Here is a 17,782-nt window from a genome sequence, read left to right as displayed (position 1 = left end):
TCAGAAACTCCGCAACTAGAAACTCCACAACTGGAAACTCTGCAACTAGAAACTCCACAACTAGAGACGACACAAATGAAACTCCGACACTAGAAACTCCGCAACTAGACTTCACAACTAGAAATTTCACAACTAAAAACTCTGCAACCAGAAACTCCACAGCTACACACTCCGCCACTAGAAACTCCACAAGTAGGAAAACCGACTTCAAACTCCACAACTAGAGACTCCACAACTAGAAACTCAACAACTAGAAACTCTACAGCTAGAAACTCCACGACTAGAAAGTCCACAACTAGAACCTCCGCAACTAGAGACTCCGCAACTAGAAACTCCAACACTAGAGACTCGGCAACTAGGAACTCCGCAAATAGAAACTCCACATCTAGAAACTCCGCAACTAGAAACTCCGCAACTAAAGACTCCACAACTAGGAACTCTGCAAATAGAGACTCCACAGCTAGAAACTCCACAACTAGAGACTCCACAACTAGAGACTCCACAACTAGAAACTCCGAAACTAGAAACTCCACAACTAGAAACTCCACAACAAGAGACTCCGCAATTGAACCTCCGCAACTAGAAACTCAACAACTAGAGAATCCACAACTAGAAACTCCACAACTAGAAATTTCACAACTAGAAACTCTGCAACAAGAAACTCCGACCGAAAACTCCACAACTAGAGACTCGACAACTAGATGCTCCGCAACTGGAAACTCCAGAACTAGAAACTCTACAACTAAAAACTGCGCAACTAGAAACTCCACAACTAGAACCTCCACAACTAGAAATTCCACAACTAGAAACTCCACAATCAGAAACTCCGCAACTAGAAACTCCACAACTGGAAACTCCACAACTAGAAACTCCACAACTAGAGACGCCGCAAATGAAACTCCGACACTAGAAACTCAACAACTAGGAACTCAACAACTAGGAACTCCACAACTAGGCTTCACAACTAGAAATCTCACAACTAAAAACTCTGCAACCAGAAACTCCACAGCTACACACTCCGCAACTAGAAACTCCACAAGTAGGAACACTGGCTTCAAACTCCACAACTAGAGACTCCATAACTAGAAACTCAACAACTAGAAACTCTACAGCTAGAAACGCCACGACTAGAAAGTCCACAACTAGATACTCCACAACTAGAGAATCTACAACTGGAAACTCCACAACTAGAAACTCCACAGCTAGAAATTCCACAACTAGATACTCCGCAACTACAAACTCCAATACTACAGACTCCGCATTTGAAACTCCGCAACTAGAAACTCCACAACGAGAAACTCAAAAACTAGAAACTCCACAACTAGAGACTCCACAACTAGAGACTTCACAACTTGAAACTCCAGAACTAGAAACTCCACAACTAGAAACTGCTCAACTAGAAACTCCACGACTAGAAACTCCACAACTAGAATCTCCACAACTAGAAATTCCACAACTAGAAACTCCACAACTAGAAACTCCACAACTGGAAACTCCACAACTAGAAACTCCACAACTAGAGACGACGCAAATGAAACTCTGACACTAGAAACTCCGCAACTAGAAACTCAACAATTAGGAACTCCACAACTAGAGACTCCACAACTAGAGACTTCACAACTAGAAACTCCAAAACTAGAAACTCCGCAACTACAAACTCCACAACTAGAAACTCCGACTAGAATCTCCACAACTAGAGACTCCACCATTAGAGACTCGACAACTAGAGAGTCCACAACTAGAAACTCCAGAACTAGAAACTTCACAACTAGAAACTCCACAACTAGAAACTCCACAACTAGAGACTCAACAACTAGAACCTCCACAACTGGAAACTCCGCAACTAGAAACTCCACAACTAGAAACTCCAGAACTTGAAACTCCACAACTAGAAACTCCACAAATAGGAACTCCACAACTAGAAACTCCGCAACTAGAAACTCCACAACTAGAGACTCAAAAACCAGAAACTCCGCAACTAGAAACTCCACAACTGGAAACTCCACAACTAGAAACTCCAGCACTAGAGACTCTGCAATTGAACTTCCGCAACTAGAAACTCCACAACTAGAAACTCAACAACTAGAAACTCCACAACTAGAGACTCCACAAATACAAACTCCACAACTAGTATTTCAAGACTAAAAACTCTGCAGCTAGAAACTCCGACTAGAAACTCCTCAAATAGAGACTCCACAACTAGAGACTCGACAACTAGATACTCCACAACTGGAAACTCCAGAACTAGAAACTCCACAACTAGAAACTGCGCAACTAGAAACTCCACGACTAGAAACTCCACAACTAGAACCTCCATAACTAGAGTCTCCACAACCAGAAACTCCACAACTAGATACTCCACAACTAGAGAATCTACAACTGGAAACTCCACAACTAGAAACTCCACAACTAGAAATTCCACAACTAGATACTCCGCAACTAGAAACTCCAAAACTAGAGACTCCGCATTTGAAACTCCGCAACTAGAAACTCCACAACGAGAAACTCAACAACTAGAAACTCCAGAACTAGAGACTCCACAGCTAGAGACTTCACAACTAGAAACTCCGACTAGAATCTCCACAACTAGAGACTCCACCATTAGAGACTCGACAACTAGAGACTCCACAACTAGAAACTCCGCAACTAGAAACTCGACAACTAGATACTCCGCAACTGGAAACTCCAGACTAGAAACTCCACAACTAGAACCTCCACAACTAGAAACTCCGCAACTAGAAACTCGACAACTAGATACTCCGCAACTGGAAACTCCAGACTAGAAACTCCTCAACTAGAAACTGCGCAACTAGAAACTTCGCAACTAGAAACTCCACAACGAGAAACTCAACAACTAGAAACTCCACAACTAGAGACTCCAAAACTAGAGACTTCACAACTAGAAATTCCAAAACTAGAAACTCCGCAACTAGAAACTCCACAACTAGAAACTCCGACTAGAATCTCCACAACTAGAGACTCCACCATTAGAGACTCGACAACTAGAGACTCCACAACTAGAAACTCCAGAACTAGAAACTTCACAACTAGAAACTCCACAACTAGAGACTCAAACACTAGAACCTCCACAACTGGAAACTCCGCAACTAGAAACTCCACTACTAGAAACTCCAGAACTTGAAACTCCACAACTAGAAACACCACAAATAGGAACTCCACAACTAGAAACTCTGCAACCAGAAATTTCACAATTAGAAACTCTGCAACTAGAAACTCCGACTAGAAACTCCACAGCTAGAGACTCCAGAACTAGAGACTCGACAACTAGACACTCTGCAACTGGAAACTCCAGAACTGGAAACTCCACAACTAGAAACTGCGCAACTAGAAACTCCACGACTACAAACTAGAAACTCCACAACTAGAACCTCCACAACTAGAAACTCCGCAACTAGAAACTCCACAACTAGAAACTCCCCAACTTGAAACTCCACAACTAGAAATTCCTTAACTAGAAACTCCACAACCAGAAACTCCGCAACTAGAAACTCCGATTACAAACTGAACAACTACAGACTCCACAACTAGAGACTCCACAACCAGAAACTCGGCAACCAGAAAATCCACAACTGGAAACTCCACAACTAGAAACTCCACAACTAGAGACTCCACAACTAGAAACTCCACAACTAGAAATTTCACAACTAGAAACTCCACAACTAGAGACTCCACAACTAGAAACTCCACAACTAGATATTTCACAACTAGAAACTCTGCAACAAGAAACTCCGACTAGAAACTCCACAACTAGAGGCTCAAAAACTAGAGACTCGACAACTAGATACTCCGCAACTGGAAACTCCAGAACTAGAAACTCCACAACTAGAAACTGCTCAACTAGAAACTCCACGACTAGAAACTCCACAACTAGAACCTCCACAACTAGAAATTCCACAACTAGAAACTCCACAATCAGAAACTCCGCAACTAGAAACTCCACAACTGGAAACTCTGCAACTAGAAACTCCACAACTAGAGACGACACAAATGAAACTCCGACACTAGAAACTCCGCAACTAGACTTCACAACTAGAAATTTCACAACTAAAAACTCTGCAACCAGAAACTCCACAGCTACACACTCCGCCACTAGAAACTCCACAAGTAGGAAAACCGACTTCAAACTCCACAACTAGAGACTCCACAACTAGAAACTCAACAACTAGAAACTCTACAGCTAGAAACTCCACGACTAGAAAGTCCACAACTAGAACCTCCGCAACTAGAGACTCCGCAACTAGAAACTCCAACACTAGAGACTCGGCAACTAGGAACTCCGCAAATAGAAACTCCACATCTAGAAACTCCGCAACTAGAAACTCCGCAACTAAAGACTCCACAACTAGGAACTCTGCAAATAGAGACTCCACAGCTAGAAACTCCACAACTAGAGACTCCACAACTAGAGACTCCACAACTAGAAACTCCGAAACTAGAAACTCCACAACTAGAAACTCCACAACAAGAGACTCCGCAATTGAACCTCCGCAACTAGAAACTCAACAACTAGAGAATCCACAACTAGAAACTCCACAACTAGAAATTTCACAACTAGAAACTCTGCAACAAGAAACTCCGACCGAAAGCTCCACAACTAGAGACTCGACAACTAGATGCTCCGCAACTGGAAACTCCAGAACTAGAAACTCTACAACTAAAAACTGCGCAACTAGAAACTCCACAACTAGAACCTCCACAACTAGAAATTCCACAACTAGAAACTCCACAATCAGAAACTCCGCAACTAGAAACTCCACAACTGGAAACTCCACAACTAGAAACTCCACAACTAGAGACGCCGCAAATGAAACTCCGACACTAGAAACTCAACAACTAGGAACTCAACAACTAGGAACTCCACAACTAGGCTTCACAACTAGAAATCTCACAACTAAAAACTCTGCAACCAGAAACTCCACAGCTACACACTCCGCAACTAGAAACTCCACAAGTAGGAACACTGGCTTCAAACTCCACAACTAGAGACTCCATAACTAGAAACTCAACAACTAGAAACTCTACAGCTAGAAACGCCACGACTAGAAAGTCCACAACTAGATACTCCACAACTAGAGAATCTACAACTGGAAACTCCACAACTAGAAACTCCACAGCTAGAAATTCCACAACTAGATACTCCGCAACTACAAACTCCAATACTAGAGACTCCGCATTTGAAACTCCGCAACTAGAAACTCCACAACGAGAAACTCAAAAACTAGAAACTCCACAACTAGAGACTCCACAACTAGAGACTTCACAACTTGAAACTCCAGAACTAGAAACTCCACAACTAGAAACTGCTCAACTAGAAACTCCACGACTAGAAACTCCACAACTAGAATCTCCACAACTAGAAATTCCACAACTAGAAACTCCACAACTAGAAACTCCACAACTGGAAACTCCACAACTAGAAACTCCACAACTAGAGACGACGCAAATGAAACTCTGACACTAGAAACTCCTCAACTAGAAACTCAACAATTAGGAACTCCACAACTAGAGACTCCACAACTAGAGACTTCACAACTAGAAACTCCAAAACTAGAAACTCCGCAACTACAAACTCCACAACTAGAAACTCCGACTAGAATCTCCACAACTAGAGACTCCACCATTAGAGACTCGACAACTAGAGAGTCCACAACTAGAAACTCCAGAACTAGAAACTTCACAACTAGAAACTCCACAACTAGAAACTCCACAACTAGAGACTCAACAACTAGAACCTCCACAACTGGAAACTCCGCAACTAGAAACTCCACAACTAGAAACTCCAGAACTTGAAACTCCACAACTAGAAACTCCACAAATAGGAACTCCACAACTAGAAACTCCGCAACTAGAAACTCCACAACTAGAGACTCAAAAACCAGAAACTCCGCAACTAGAAACTCCACAACTGGAAACTCCACAACTAGAAACTCCAGCACTAGAGACTCTGCAATTGAACTTCCGCAACTAGAAACTCCACAACTAGAAACTCAACAACTAGAAACTCCACAACTAGAGACTCCACAAATACAAACTCCACAACTAGTATTTCAAGACTAAAAACTCTGCAGCTAGAAACTCCGTCTAGAAACTCCTCAAATAGAGACTCCACAACTAGAGACTCGACAACTAGATACTCCACAACTGGAAACTCCAGAACTAGAAACTCCACAACTAGAAACTGCGCAACTAGAAACTCCACGACTAGAAACTCCACAACTAGAACCTCCATAACTAGAGTCTCCACAACCAGAAACTCCACAACTAGATACTCCACAACTAGAGAATCTACAACTGGAAACTCCACAACTAGAAACTCCACAACTAGAAATTCCACAACTAGATACTCCGCAACTAGAAACTCCAAAACTAGAGACTCCGCATTTGAAACTCCGCAACTAGAAACTCCACAACGAGAAACTCAACAACTAGAAACTCCAGAACTAGAGACTCCACAGCTAGAGACTTCACAACTAGAAACTCCGACTAGAATCTCCACAACTAGAGACTCCACCATTAGAGACTCGACAACTAGAGACTCCACAACTAGAGACTCCACAACTAGAAACTTCACAACTAGAAACTCCACAACTAGAAACTCCACAACTAGAGACTCAACAACAAGAACCTCCACAACTGGAAACTCCGCGACTAGAAACTCCACAACTAGAAACTGCAGAACTTGAAACTCCACAACTAGAAACTCCACAAATAGGAACTCCACAACTAGAAACTCCGCAACTAGAAACTCCACAACTAGATACTCGAAATCCAGAAACTCCGCAACTAGAAACTCCACAACTGGAAACTCCATAACTAGAAACTCCACAACTAGAGACTCTGCAATTCAACCTCCGCAACTAGAAACTGCACAACTAGAAACTCAACAACTAGAAACTCCACAACTAGAGACTCCACAACTACAAACTTCACAACCGGTTTCACGCCCCACTGACGCACTGAAGAGTTCCGCTTTATGAAGCTGAGCGTTATCGTCAAGCCGGTAATCACTCAGATTTTCACTGGCAGGAATCGCACATGCGCCGGATACCGGAACGTCTGGTGGCGTCATCCCGCTGTCGTCATCAGGTGCTACGTTGGTTTTAAGGGTTGTTCCTCGTAGTCCTTGCGTTGTGGCTCCTTCCGGTGGAAGAAACGCTGCGGCTTTCCTGGGACACTGTCTTGCAGAAGCGCCGTTCACCTGCATAAGCAGTAGGAACAGCGTGAAGCGTACTGCTGCAGCCATGCCGGTTTCACGCCCCAGGTTAACTGCGCTTCTGCAAGACAGTGTCCCAGGAAAGCCGCAGCGTTTCTTCCACCGGAAGGAGCCACAACGCAAGGACTACGAGGAACAACCCTTAAAACCAACGTAGCACCTGATGACGACAGCGGGATGACGCCACCAGACGTTCCGGTATCCGGCGCATGTGCGATTCCTGCCAGTGAAAATCTGAGTGATTACCGGCTCGACGATAACGCTCAGCTTCATAAAGCGGGACTCTTCAGTGCGTCAGTGGGGCGTGAAACCGGCATGGCTGCAGCAGTACGCTTCACGCTGTTCCTACTGCTTATGCAGGTTAGTCATACGGAACCCCCTTTCTTGTTCCCCCTTTTTCTTGCCGGTTTCACCCCAAAAGTTGTTTGACTGCATTCTGTCACATTCATGCACGCAATACCGTTCGCGGAAACAGTTTCGCTTGCTGCGTCGCTTCTCTTTTTATTTTTTACTTCTGCTAATATGTGGCGACGTAGAGGTGAATCCGGGACCGTCCACCGAGGCGACACTGCAGCAGCTCTTAGCAGGTCAAAGCATAATTAAGGATAAACTAAATGCTATTGAAACCGTTCAAGCTGCAAACAAGCTCGCTATAAACGATCTAGGTGATCGTATCAAATCCCTTGAAACTAAGTTCACAAACCTTGATGAAATGAAATCGTCTTTAGCAGAGTGCGTTGTACAATGTGAGACTCAAGCACGAGTGTTGAAGTCTCTAACGTCAAAGGTTGACGACCTTGAAAACCGCAGCAGAAGGTGCCACCTCATCTTTCACGGTATACCCGACGAAGGAGCCAACGAAACAAATGCGGAGTGTGAGAACAGATCTTGGATATCTGTTCTTCGAAGTTAGGAATTCCCACTATAGGAATAGAAAGGGCACACCGGTTGGGACGTTTTCGAGCTGGGAGGAGCAGACCCATCATCGCAAAATTTTCATCTTTCAAAGAAAAACAGCATGTCCTAAGCAACGCAAGAAAGTTAAAAGGCACTACGACTAGCATTTCCGAAGATTTCTCCGAAGCAGTACGAAAGAAAAGAAAAATTTTGTGGGAATATGCAAAAGCACAAAAACAGGATGGCGTGAAAGCTATGCTTAGGTACGATTACCTTCTTTTGAACGGGCAGAAGTTTGTCTGCGATGATGCAACAATGCATGTGACCCCACAGAAATGACCGTGCCAGTCTAGTTCTGTGAACATTAGTATTCTTCTGCTGAATTGCAGGAGCATAAAGAATAAGAGAGATGAATTTTCCGCCTTAGTAGAAACTGTTAAGCCTTCCGTGATTCTCGGTACGGAATCCTGGTTAGATCCTGACATTGGTGACCACGAGGTATTTCCAACTGCTTACACCTGCTACAGAAAAGACAGGAACGGTCATGGAGGGGGTGTGTTCATTCTCATTGATAGTAGCATTAGGTCCTCCCAGATTGACGTTGATGCTGGCGTGAGTGAAGTAGTGTTGTGCAAACTAGAACTTCCGAACCGCATCGCCTTAACAGTATGTAGCTTTTATCGTCCCCCTAATGCATCGCCGGATGTTCTCACTCGACTTCAAAGTGCGATTGATGAAGTTCACTCAGATACAGTGGTCATTGGGGGAGACTTCAATTTACCGGATTTGAAATGGGATGCATCGAACACCGCCACAGTTACTGGAATATGCAATACAGAAATGATGAACATGGTTAACCTGCATGCTCTGCATCAGCTAGTCCTCACCCCAACGCGGGGAAACAACATTTTAGACCTTCTGCTTACCAATCGACCAGAACTTGTTCAGTCAACGCTTGTGATTCCTGGCATAAGCGACCATCACGCTGTCGTGTCGACGATGTCGCTGGCCTATGTTAAAACAAAAAACCATGCTAACAGAAAACTGTACAATTATAAAAAAGCCAATTTCGATTGTATAAATCAAGCATTACAGGCTTATTTAGTAGTGTTCGAAACGGAAGCCGAGTGTAGGAGTGTGGACGGGCTATGGCGGTTATTTAAGCCGAAAATACTCGAATTACGTGAGCTGTTCGTCCCAACTTGGGTGTTGACGGCGAGACAGGGTAGAAGCAAGCCTTGGTTTACGAAAACCTTGCGCCAGCTCACACAAAAAAGACAACGAACTTATCGCGCTTATTGCAGAAAACCTTCAAAAGAGACAGAGAAAAAACAGAAAGAAATAACTCGTGAAGTTAAAGAAGCAACACGCATTGCCAAAGACAGTTATTCGGGAACTATTCAAACAAGACTAAAAGATAAACCGAAAGTGTTCTGGAAGCACGTGAAGCAGAATGGCAGGGATGTTGTAACTATCCCTCCACTCGTGTCTGGTGACGTCATTGTTCGCGAAGACGCTGACAAGGCAGAATGCTTTAACGCCTACTTCTGCTCCGTCTTCACTCCTGCAGTAATGCCCTCTGAAGACGTCCCACCGGTACTTGAAACGATAAGCGACATGGATGATGTTGTCATATGTACACACGGCATTGAATCGTTGCTTCGAAGGCTCGACTCTTCTAAAGCGTGTGGTCCTGACGACTTACCCAATTTCCTGCTTAAATCATGCACTGAATCGATAGCAAAGTACTTGAAAGTTATATTTGATATGTCACTACTCGAAGCTTCTCTTCCTGATGACTGGAAAGCAGGTATTGTGGTCCCTATTCATAAGTCCGGCCCTAGAAGCGACGTTTCAAACTACCGCCCGATATCGCTGATATCCGTTGTATGTAAAATAATGGAGCACATTCTATTCACGAGTATTGTAGCTCACTTGAATACTCATTCTGCGATTACGTCAGCCCAACATGGATTTCGTAAAGGTTTTTCCTGTGTTACCCAATTATTGGAATTCACAAATGATATTGCTTTTCATTAGATAAACGGCTTGCGGTTGAATGTATTTTCCTCGATTTCAGGAAAGCTTTCGACACAGTACCCCATTCATTACTCATTGAAAAGATGCTCACATATAAAGTAAATCCGGCGGTTGTCTCATGGATTAAAGAATATATAACGTTACGCCGGCAATTCGTGGTTGTAAATGGGGTTCGGTCACGGGCACAAAGCGTTTCATCTGGTGTACCCCAGGGCTCCGTCCTGGGACCTTTGCTGTTCTTATTGTACATCAATGATATTGGCGACGGTTTGACATCGCAGTTGGGGCTGTTTGCAGATGACTGTGTGGTTTATAAGATCACTAACGGTACGGAAGACCTCAACCTGATTCAGCAAGACCTCGATCGAATCAGCACATGGTGCACTAGGTGGCGCATGCAGCTAAACCTCACGAAAACTGTCAATATAACATTCACTCGAAAGAAGAACCCTCTAAATTACTGCTACACCCTGAATAACATTGTAATTGGTAAAGTAACCGAATTTAAATACTTAGGTGTTTGGTATACCCCACAATTATCGTGGCAGAAGCAGGTTAACTACGTAACCGGAAAGGCGGGAAAAATGCTGGGCTTCATTCGCAGGAACTCTGGTGCATTCAGTCAGTCCACACGTGAGCTACTCTACAAGACGTACGTGAGGTCCGTCCTCGAGTACGCTTGTGTAGTGTGGGACCCTACGACGGCGCGCGACGTTGTTAAACTTGAAAGAGTTCAGAATCTCGGTGCGAGGTACGTGTCCCGTCAATACACAATTAATTTCAGTGCAGCAAGAACTAAGGAAGAACTCAAATGGGATAACCTGGTAGAACGACGCAGAAAGCTGCGCCTGAAGCTTTTTCATTCCATTTACTATGGTACGATTAACATGCAGAGAGACATATATATAATACCGCCTAACTATAGGTCCCAACGCGTGGACCATGAGCGAAAAGTAAGAGAGGTTCTATGCCGCACGGAACTTTTTAAGAAATCTTTCTTTCCAAAAACAATCCACGACTGGAATAGGTTACCTGCTGACATCGTCAACGTAGTTTCGAATGAGATGTTTTTTGCCCTGCTGAAATGATTGTTTCTTTGATCTTTTTAGGACGTACTGTATGTATTACTGTTCTTATCTTTTGTTCTTCTTTCTTTTCTCCTCACACTGTATGCAGAAGGGAATTGTGGCTATACTCCGATATCAAATCACTTATTTTTCCTGTTGAAGTGACTCAACCTTGTAGTGTTCTTGTTTCTCACATATACTGCATACTGCTGTGAATAACTTATATTGTCGATCTGCTGTAGCTGTTGTTGTTGCTATTGCCGTTTTCCACGCTTGATATATGACAAAATAATGAACTGTCCAGACTGACTGTAAACCCCTCCCCCACTGTAATGCCTCTGGCGCTGTGGGTACTAAATAAATAAATAAATAACTAGTAATTTCAAGACTAGAAACTCTGCAACTAGAAACTCCGACTAGAAACTCCACAACTAGAGACTCCACAAATAGAGACTCGACAACTAGACACTCCGCAACTGGAAACTCCAGAACTGGAAACTCCACAACTAGAAACTGTGCAACTAGAAACTCCACGACTAGAAACTCCACAACTAGAACCTCCACAACTAGAAACTCCACAACTAGAAACTCCACAACTAGAAACTCCCCAACTTGAAACTCCACAACTAGAAATTCTACAACTAGAAACTCCACAACCAGAAACTCCGCAACTAGAAACTCCGATTACAAACTGCACAACCAGGGACTCCACAACTACAGACTCCACAACTAGAGACTCCACAACTAGAGACTCCATAACTAGAAACTCCGCAACTAGAGACTCCGCAACCAGAGACTCCGCGACTAGAAACTCCTCGACTAGAAACTCCACAACTAGATATTCTACAACTAGAAACTCCACAACTAAAAACTCCAGAACTTGAAACTCCACAACTAGAAACTTCACAACTAGAAACTCTGCATCTAGAAACTCCGATTACAAACTGCACAACCAGAAACTCCACAACTAGAGACTTCTCAACTAGTGACTCCACAACCATAAACTCCGCAACTAGAAACTCCACAACTGGAAACTCCACAACTAGAAACTCCACAACTAGAGACTCCGCAATTGAACATCCACAACTAGAAACTCCACAACTAGAAACTCAACAACTACAAACTCCACAACTAGAGACTCCACAACTAGAAACTCCACAACTAGAAACTCTGCAACAAGAAACTCCGACTAGAAACTCCACAACTAGAGACTCCAAAACTAGAGACTCGACAACTAGATACTCCGCAACTGGACACTCCAGAACTAGAAACTCCACAACTAGAAACTGCGCAACTAGAAACTTCGCAACTAGAAACTCCACAACGAGAAACTCAACAACTAGACACTCCACAACTAGAGACTCCACAACTAGAGACTTCACAACTAGAAACTCGAAAACTAGAAACTCCGCCACTAGAAACTCCACAACTAGAAACTCCGACTAGAATCTCTACAACTAGAGACTCCACTATTAGAGACTCGACAACTAGAGACTCCACAACTAGAAACTCCGGAACTAGAAACTTCACAACTAGAAACTCCACAAGTAGAGACTCAACAACTAGAACCTCCACAACTGGAAACTCCGCAACTTGAAACTCCACAACTAGAAACTCCAGAACTTGAAACTCCACAACTAGAAACTCCACAACTAGAAATTTCACAACTAGAAACTCTGCAACTAGAAACTCCGACTAGAAACTCCACAGCTATAGACTCCACAACTAGAGACTCGACAACTAGACACTCCGCAACTGGAAACTCCAGAACTGGAAACTCCACAACTAGAAACTGCCCAACTAGAAACTCCACGACTAGAAACTAGAACCTCCACAACTAGAAACTCCACAACTAGAAACTCCACAACTAGAACCTCCACAACCAGAAACTCCGCAACCAGAAACTCCACAACTGGAAACTCCACAACTAGAAACTCCACAACTAGAGACTCCGCAATTGAACATCCACAACTAGAAATTCCACAACTAGAAACTCAACAACTAGAAACTACACAACTAGAGACTCCACAACTAAAAACTCCACAACTAGAAATTTCACAACTAGAAACTCTGCAACAAGAAACTCCGACTAGAAACTCCACAACTAGAGCCTCCACAACTAGAGACTCGACAACTAGATACTCCACAACTGGAAACTCCAGAACTAGAAACTCCACAACTAGAAACTGCGCAACTAGAAACTCCACGACTAGAAACTCCACAACTAGAACCTCCATAACTAGAGTCTCCACAACCAGAAACTCCACAACTAGATACTCCACAACTAGAGAATCTACAACTGGAAACTCCACAACTAGAAACTCCACAACTAGAAATTCCACAACTAGATACTCCGCAACTAGAAACTCCCAAACTAGAGACTCCGCATTTGAAACTCCGCAACTAGAAACTCCACAACGAGAAACTCAACAACTAGAAACTCCACAACTAGAGACTCCACAACTAGAGACTTCACAACTAGAAACTCCAGAACTAGAAACTCCGCAACTAGAAACTCCACAACTAGAAACTCCGACTAGAATCTCCACAACTAGAGACTCCACCATTAGAGACTCGACAACTAGAGACTCCACAACTAGAAACTCCAGAACTAGAAACTTCACAACTAGAAACTCCACAACTAGAAACTCCACAACTAGAGACTCAACAACTAGAACCTCAACAACTGGAAGATCCGCAACTAGAAACTCCACAACTAGAAACTCCAGAACTTGAAACTCCACAACTAGACACTCCACAAATAGGAACTCCACAACTAGAAACTGCGCAACTAGAAACTCTACAACTAGATACTCAAAAACCAAAAACTCCGCAACTAGAAACTCCACAACTGGAAACTCCACAACTAGAAACTCCACAACTAGAGACTCTGCAATTCAACCTCCGCAACTAGAAACTCCACAACTAGAAACTAAACAACTAGAAACTCCACAACTAGAGACTCCACAACTACAAACTCCACAACTAGTAATTTCAAGACTAGAAACTCTGCAACTAGAAACTCCGACTAGAAACTCCGCAACTGGAGACTCCACAACTAGAGACTCGACAACTAGACACTCCGCAACTGGAAACTCCAGAACTGGAAACTCCACAACCAGAAACTGTGCAACTAGAAACTCCACGACAAGAAACTCCACAACTAGAACCTCCACAACTAGAAACTCCGCAACTGGAAACTCCACATCTAGAAACTCCCCAACTTGAAACTCCACAACTAGAAATTCCACAACTAGAAACTCCACAACCAGAAACTCCGCAACTAGAAAACTCCGATTACAAACTGCACAACCAGGGACTCCACAACTACAGACTCCACAACTAGAGACTCCACAACCAGAAACTCCGCAACCAGGAAATCCACAACTGGAAACTCCACAACTAGAGACTCCGCAATTGAATCTCAGCAACTAGAAACTCAACAACTAGAAACTCAACAACTAGAAACTCCACAACTAGAGACTCCACAACTAGAAACTCCACAACTAGAAATTTCACAACTAGAAACTCTGCAACAAGACACTCCGACTAGAAACTCCACAACCAGAGGCTCCACAACGAGAGACTCGACAACTAGATACTCCGCAACTTGAAACTCCAGAACTAGAAACTCCACAACTAGAAACTGCTCAACTAGAAACTCCACGACTAGAAACTCCACAACTAGAACCTCCACAACTAGAAATTCCCCAACTAGAAACTCCACAATCAGAAACTCCGCAACTAGAAACTCCACAACTGGTAAATCCACAACTAGAGACTCCGCAATTCAAACTCTGCAACTAGAAATTCAACAACTGCAAACTAAACAACTAGAAACTCCACAACTAGAGATTCCGCAATTGAAACTCCGCCACTAGAAACTTCGCAACTGGAAACTCAACAACTAGAAACTCAACAACTAGGAACTCCACAACTAGACTCCACAACTAGAAATTTCACAACTAGAAAATCTGTAACGAAAAACTCCACAGCTACAAACTCCGCAACTAGAAACTCCACAAAAAGAAACTCCGACTTCAAACTCCACAACTAGAGACTCCACAACTATAAACTCCACAACTAGAAACTCTACAGCTAGAAACTCCACGACTAGAAAGTCCACAACTAGAACCTCCACAACTAGAGACTCCGCAACTAGAAACTCCAACACTAGAGACTCGGCAACTAGGAACTCCGCAAATAGAAACTCCACATCTACAAACTTCGCAACTAAAATTTTCACAACTAGAGACTCCACAACTAGAGACTCCACAACTAGAAACTCCGAAACTAGAAACTCCACAACTAGAAACTCCAACACTAGAAACTCCACAACTAGAAACTCTACAAATAGGAACTCCACAACTAGACTTTCCGTGACTAGAGACTCCTCAACTCTAAACTCCACAACTAGAGACTGTACCCAGAAACTCCACAACTAGAAACTCCACAACCAGAAACTCCACAACTAGAAACTCCGCTACTAGAAACTCCGCAACTAGACACTGCACGACTAGAAACTTCGCAACTAGAGACTCCACAACTAGACACTCAACGACAAGAGACTCCACAACTAGAAACTCCACAACTAGAAACTTCACAACTAGAAACTCCACAACTAAAACCCAACAACAAGAAACTCAACTACAAACTTCACATCTAGAGACTGCGCAACTACAAACTCCACAATTGAAACTCCAAAACTAGAAACTTCGCAACTACAAACTCCACAACTAGTGACTCCGCAATTAGAGACTCCCCAAATAGAAGCTCCACAACTGGAAACTCCAAAACTTGAGACTCCGCAACTGGAAACTCCACAGCTAGAAACTCCACAATAGAAACTCCACAACTAGAGATACTTGAACTAGAAACTCCGCAATTAGAGACTCTGCAACTAGAGACTCCGCAACTAGAGACTCCATAACTAGAAACTCCGGAACTAGAGACTCCGCAACCAGAGACTCCCCGACTAGAAACTCCGCGACTAGAAACTCCACAACTAGATACTCTACAACTAGAAACTCCACAACTAGAAACTCCAGAACTTGAAACTCCACAACTAGAGACTCCACAACTAGAAACTCCACAACTAGAAATTTTACAACTAGAAACTCTGCAACAAGAAATTCCGACTAGAAACTCCACAACTAGAGACTCCACAACTAGAGACTCGACAACTAGATACTCCGCAACTGGAAACTCCAGAACTAGAAACTCCACAACTAGAAACTGCGCAACTAGAAACTTCGCAACTAGAAACTCCACAACGAGAAACTCAACAACTAGAAACTCCACAACTAGAGACTCCACAACTAGAGACTTCACAACAAGAAACTCCAAAACTAGAAACTCCGCAACTAGAAACTCCACAACTAGAAACTCCGACTAGAATCTCCACAACTAGAGACTCCACCATTAGAGACTCGACAACTAGAGACTCCACAACTAGAAACTCCAGAACTAGAAACTTCACAACTAGAAACTCCACAACTAGAGACTCAACAACTAGAACCTCCACAACTGGAAACTCCGCAACTAGAAACTCCACAACTAGAAACTCCGACTAGAAACTCCACAGCTAGAGACTCCACAACTGGAGACTCGAAAACTAGACACTCCGCAACTGGAAACTCCAGAACTGGAAACTCCACAACTAGAAACTGCGCAACTAGAATCTCCACGACTAGAAACTAGAAACTCCACAACTAGAAACTCCCCAACTTGAAACTCCACAACTAGAAATTCCTCAATTAGAAACTCCACAACCAGAAACTCCGCAACTAGAAACTCCGATTACAAACTGCACAACCAGGGACTCCACAACTACAGACTCCACAACTAGAGACTCCACAACCAGAAACTCCGCAACCAGAAAATCCACAACTGGAAACTCCACAACTAGAAACTCCACAACTAGAGACTCCGCAATTGAACCTCTGCAACTAGAACCTCAACAACTAGAAAATCAACAAATAGAAACTATACAACTAGAGACTCCACAACTAGAAACTCCACAACTAGAAATTTCACAACTAGAAACTCTGCAACAAGAAACTCCGACTAGAAGCTCCACAACTAGAGGCTCCACAACTAGAGACTCGACAACTAGATACTCCGCAACTGGAAACTCCACAACTGGAAACTCCACAACTAGAAACTCCACAACTAGAGACGACGCAAATGAAACTCCGACACTAGAAACTCCGCAAGTAGAAACTCAACAACTAGGAACTCAACTAGGAACTCAACAACTAGACTCCACAACTAGAAATTTCACAACTAGAAACTCTGTAACCAGAAACTCCACAGCTACAAACTCCGCAACTAGAAACTCCACAAGTAGAAACTCCGACTTCAAACTCCACAACTAGAGACTCCACAACTATAAACTCCACAACTAGAAACTCTACAGCTAGAAACTCCACGACTAGAAAGTCCACAACTAGAAACTTCGACTAGAAACTCAACAACTAGAGACTCCACCATTAGAGACTCGACAACTAGAGACTCCACAACTAGAGACTCCGAAACTAGAAAC

The sequence above is a fragment of the Rhipicephalus microplus genome, unplaced genomic scaffold (genome assembly GCF_043290135.1).
Source record: "Rhipicephalus microplus isolate Deutch F79 unplaced genomic scaffold, USDA_Rmic scaffold_35, whole genome shotgun sequence".
Lineage (NCBI taxonomy): Eukaryota > Metazoa > Arthropoda > Arachnida > Ixodida > Ixodidae > Rhipicephalus > Rhipicephalus microplus.
This window is presented reverse-complemented; position numbering follows the sequence as displayed.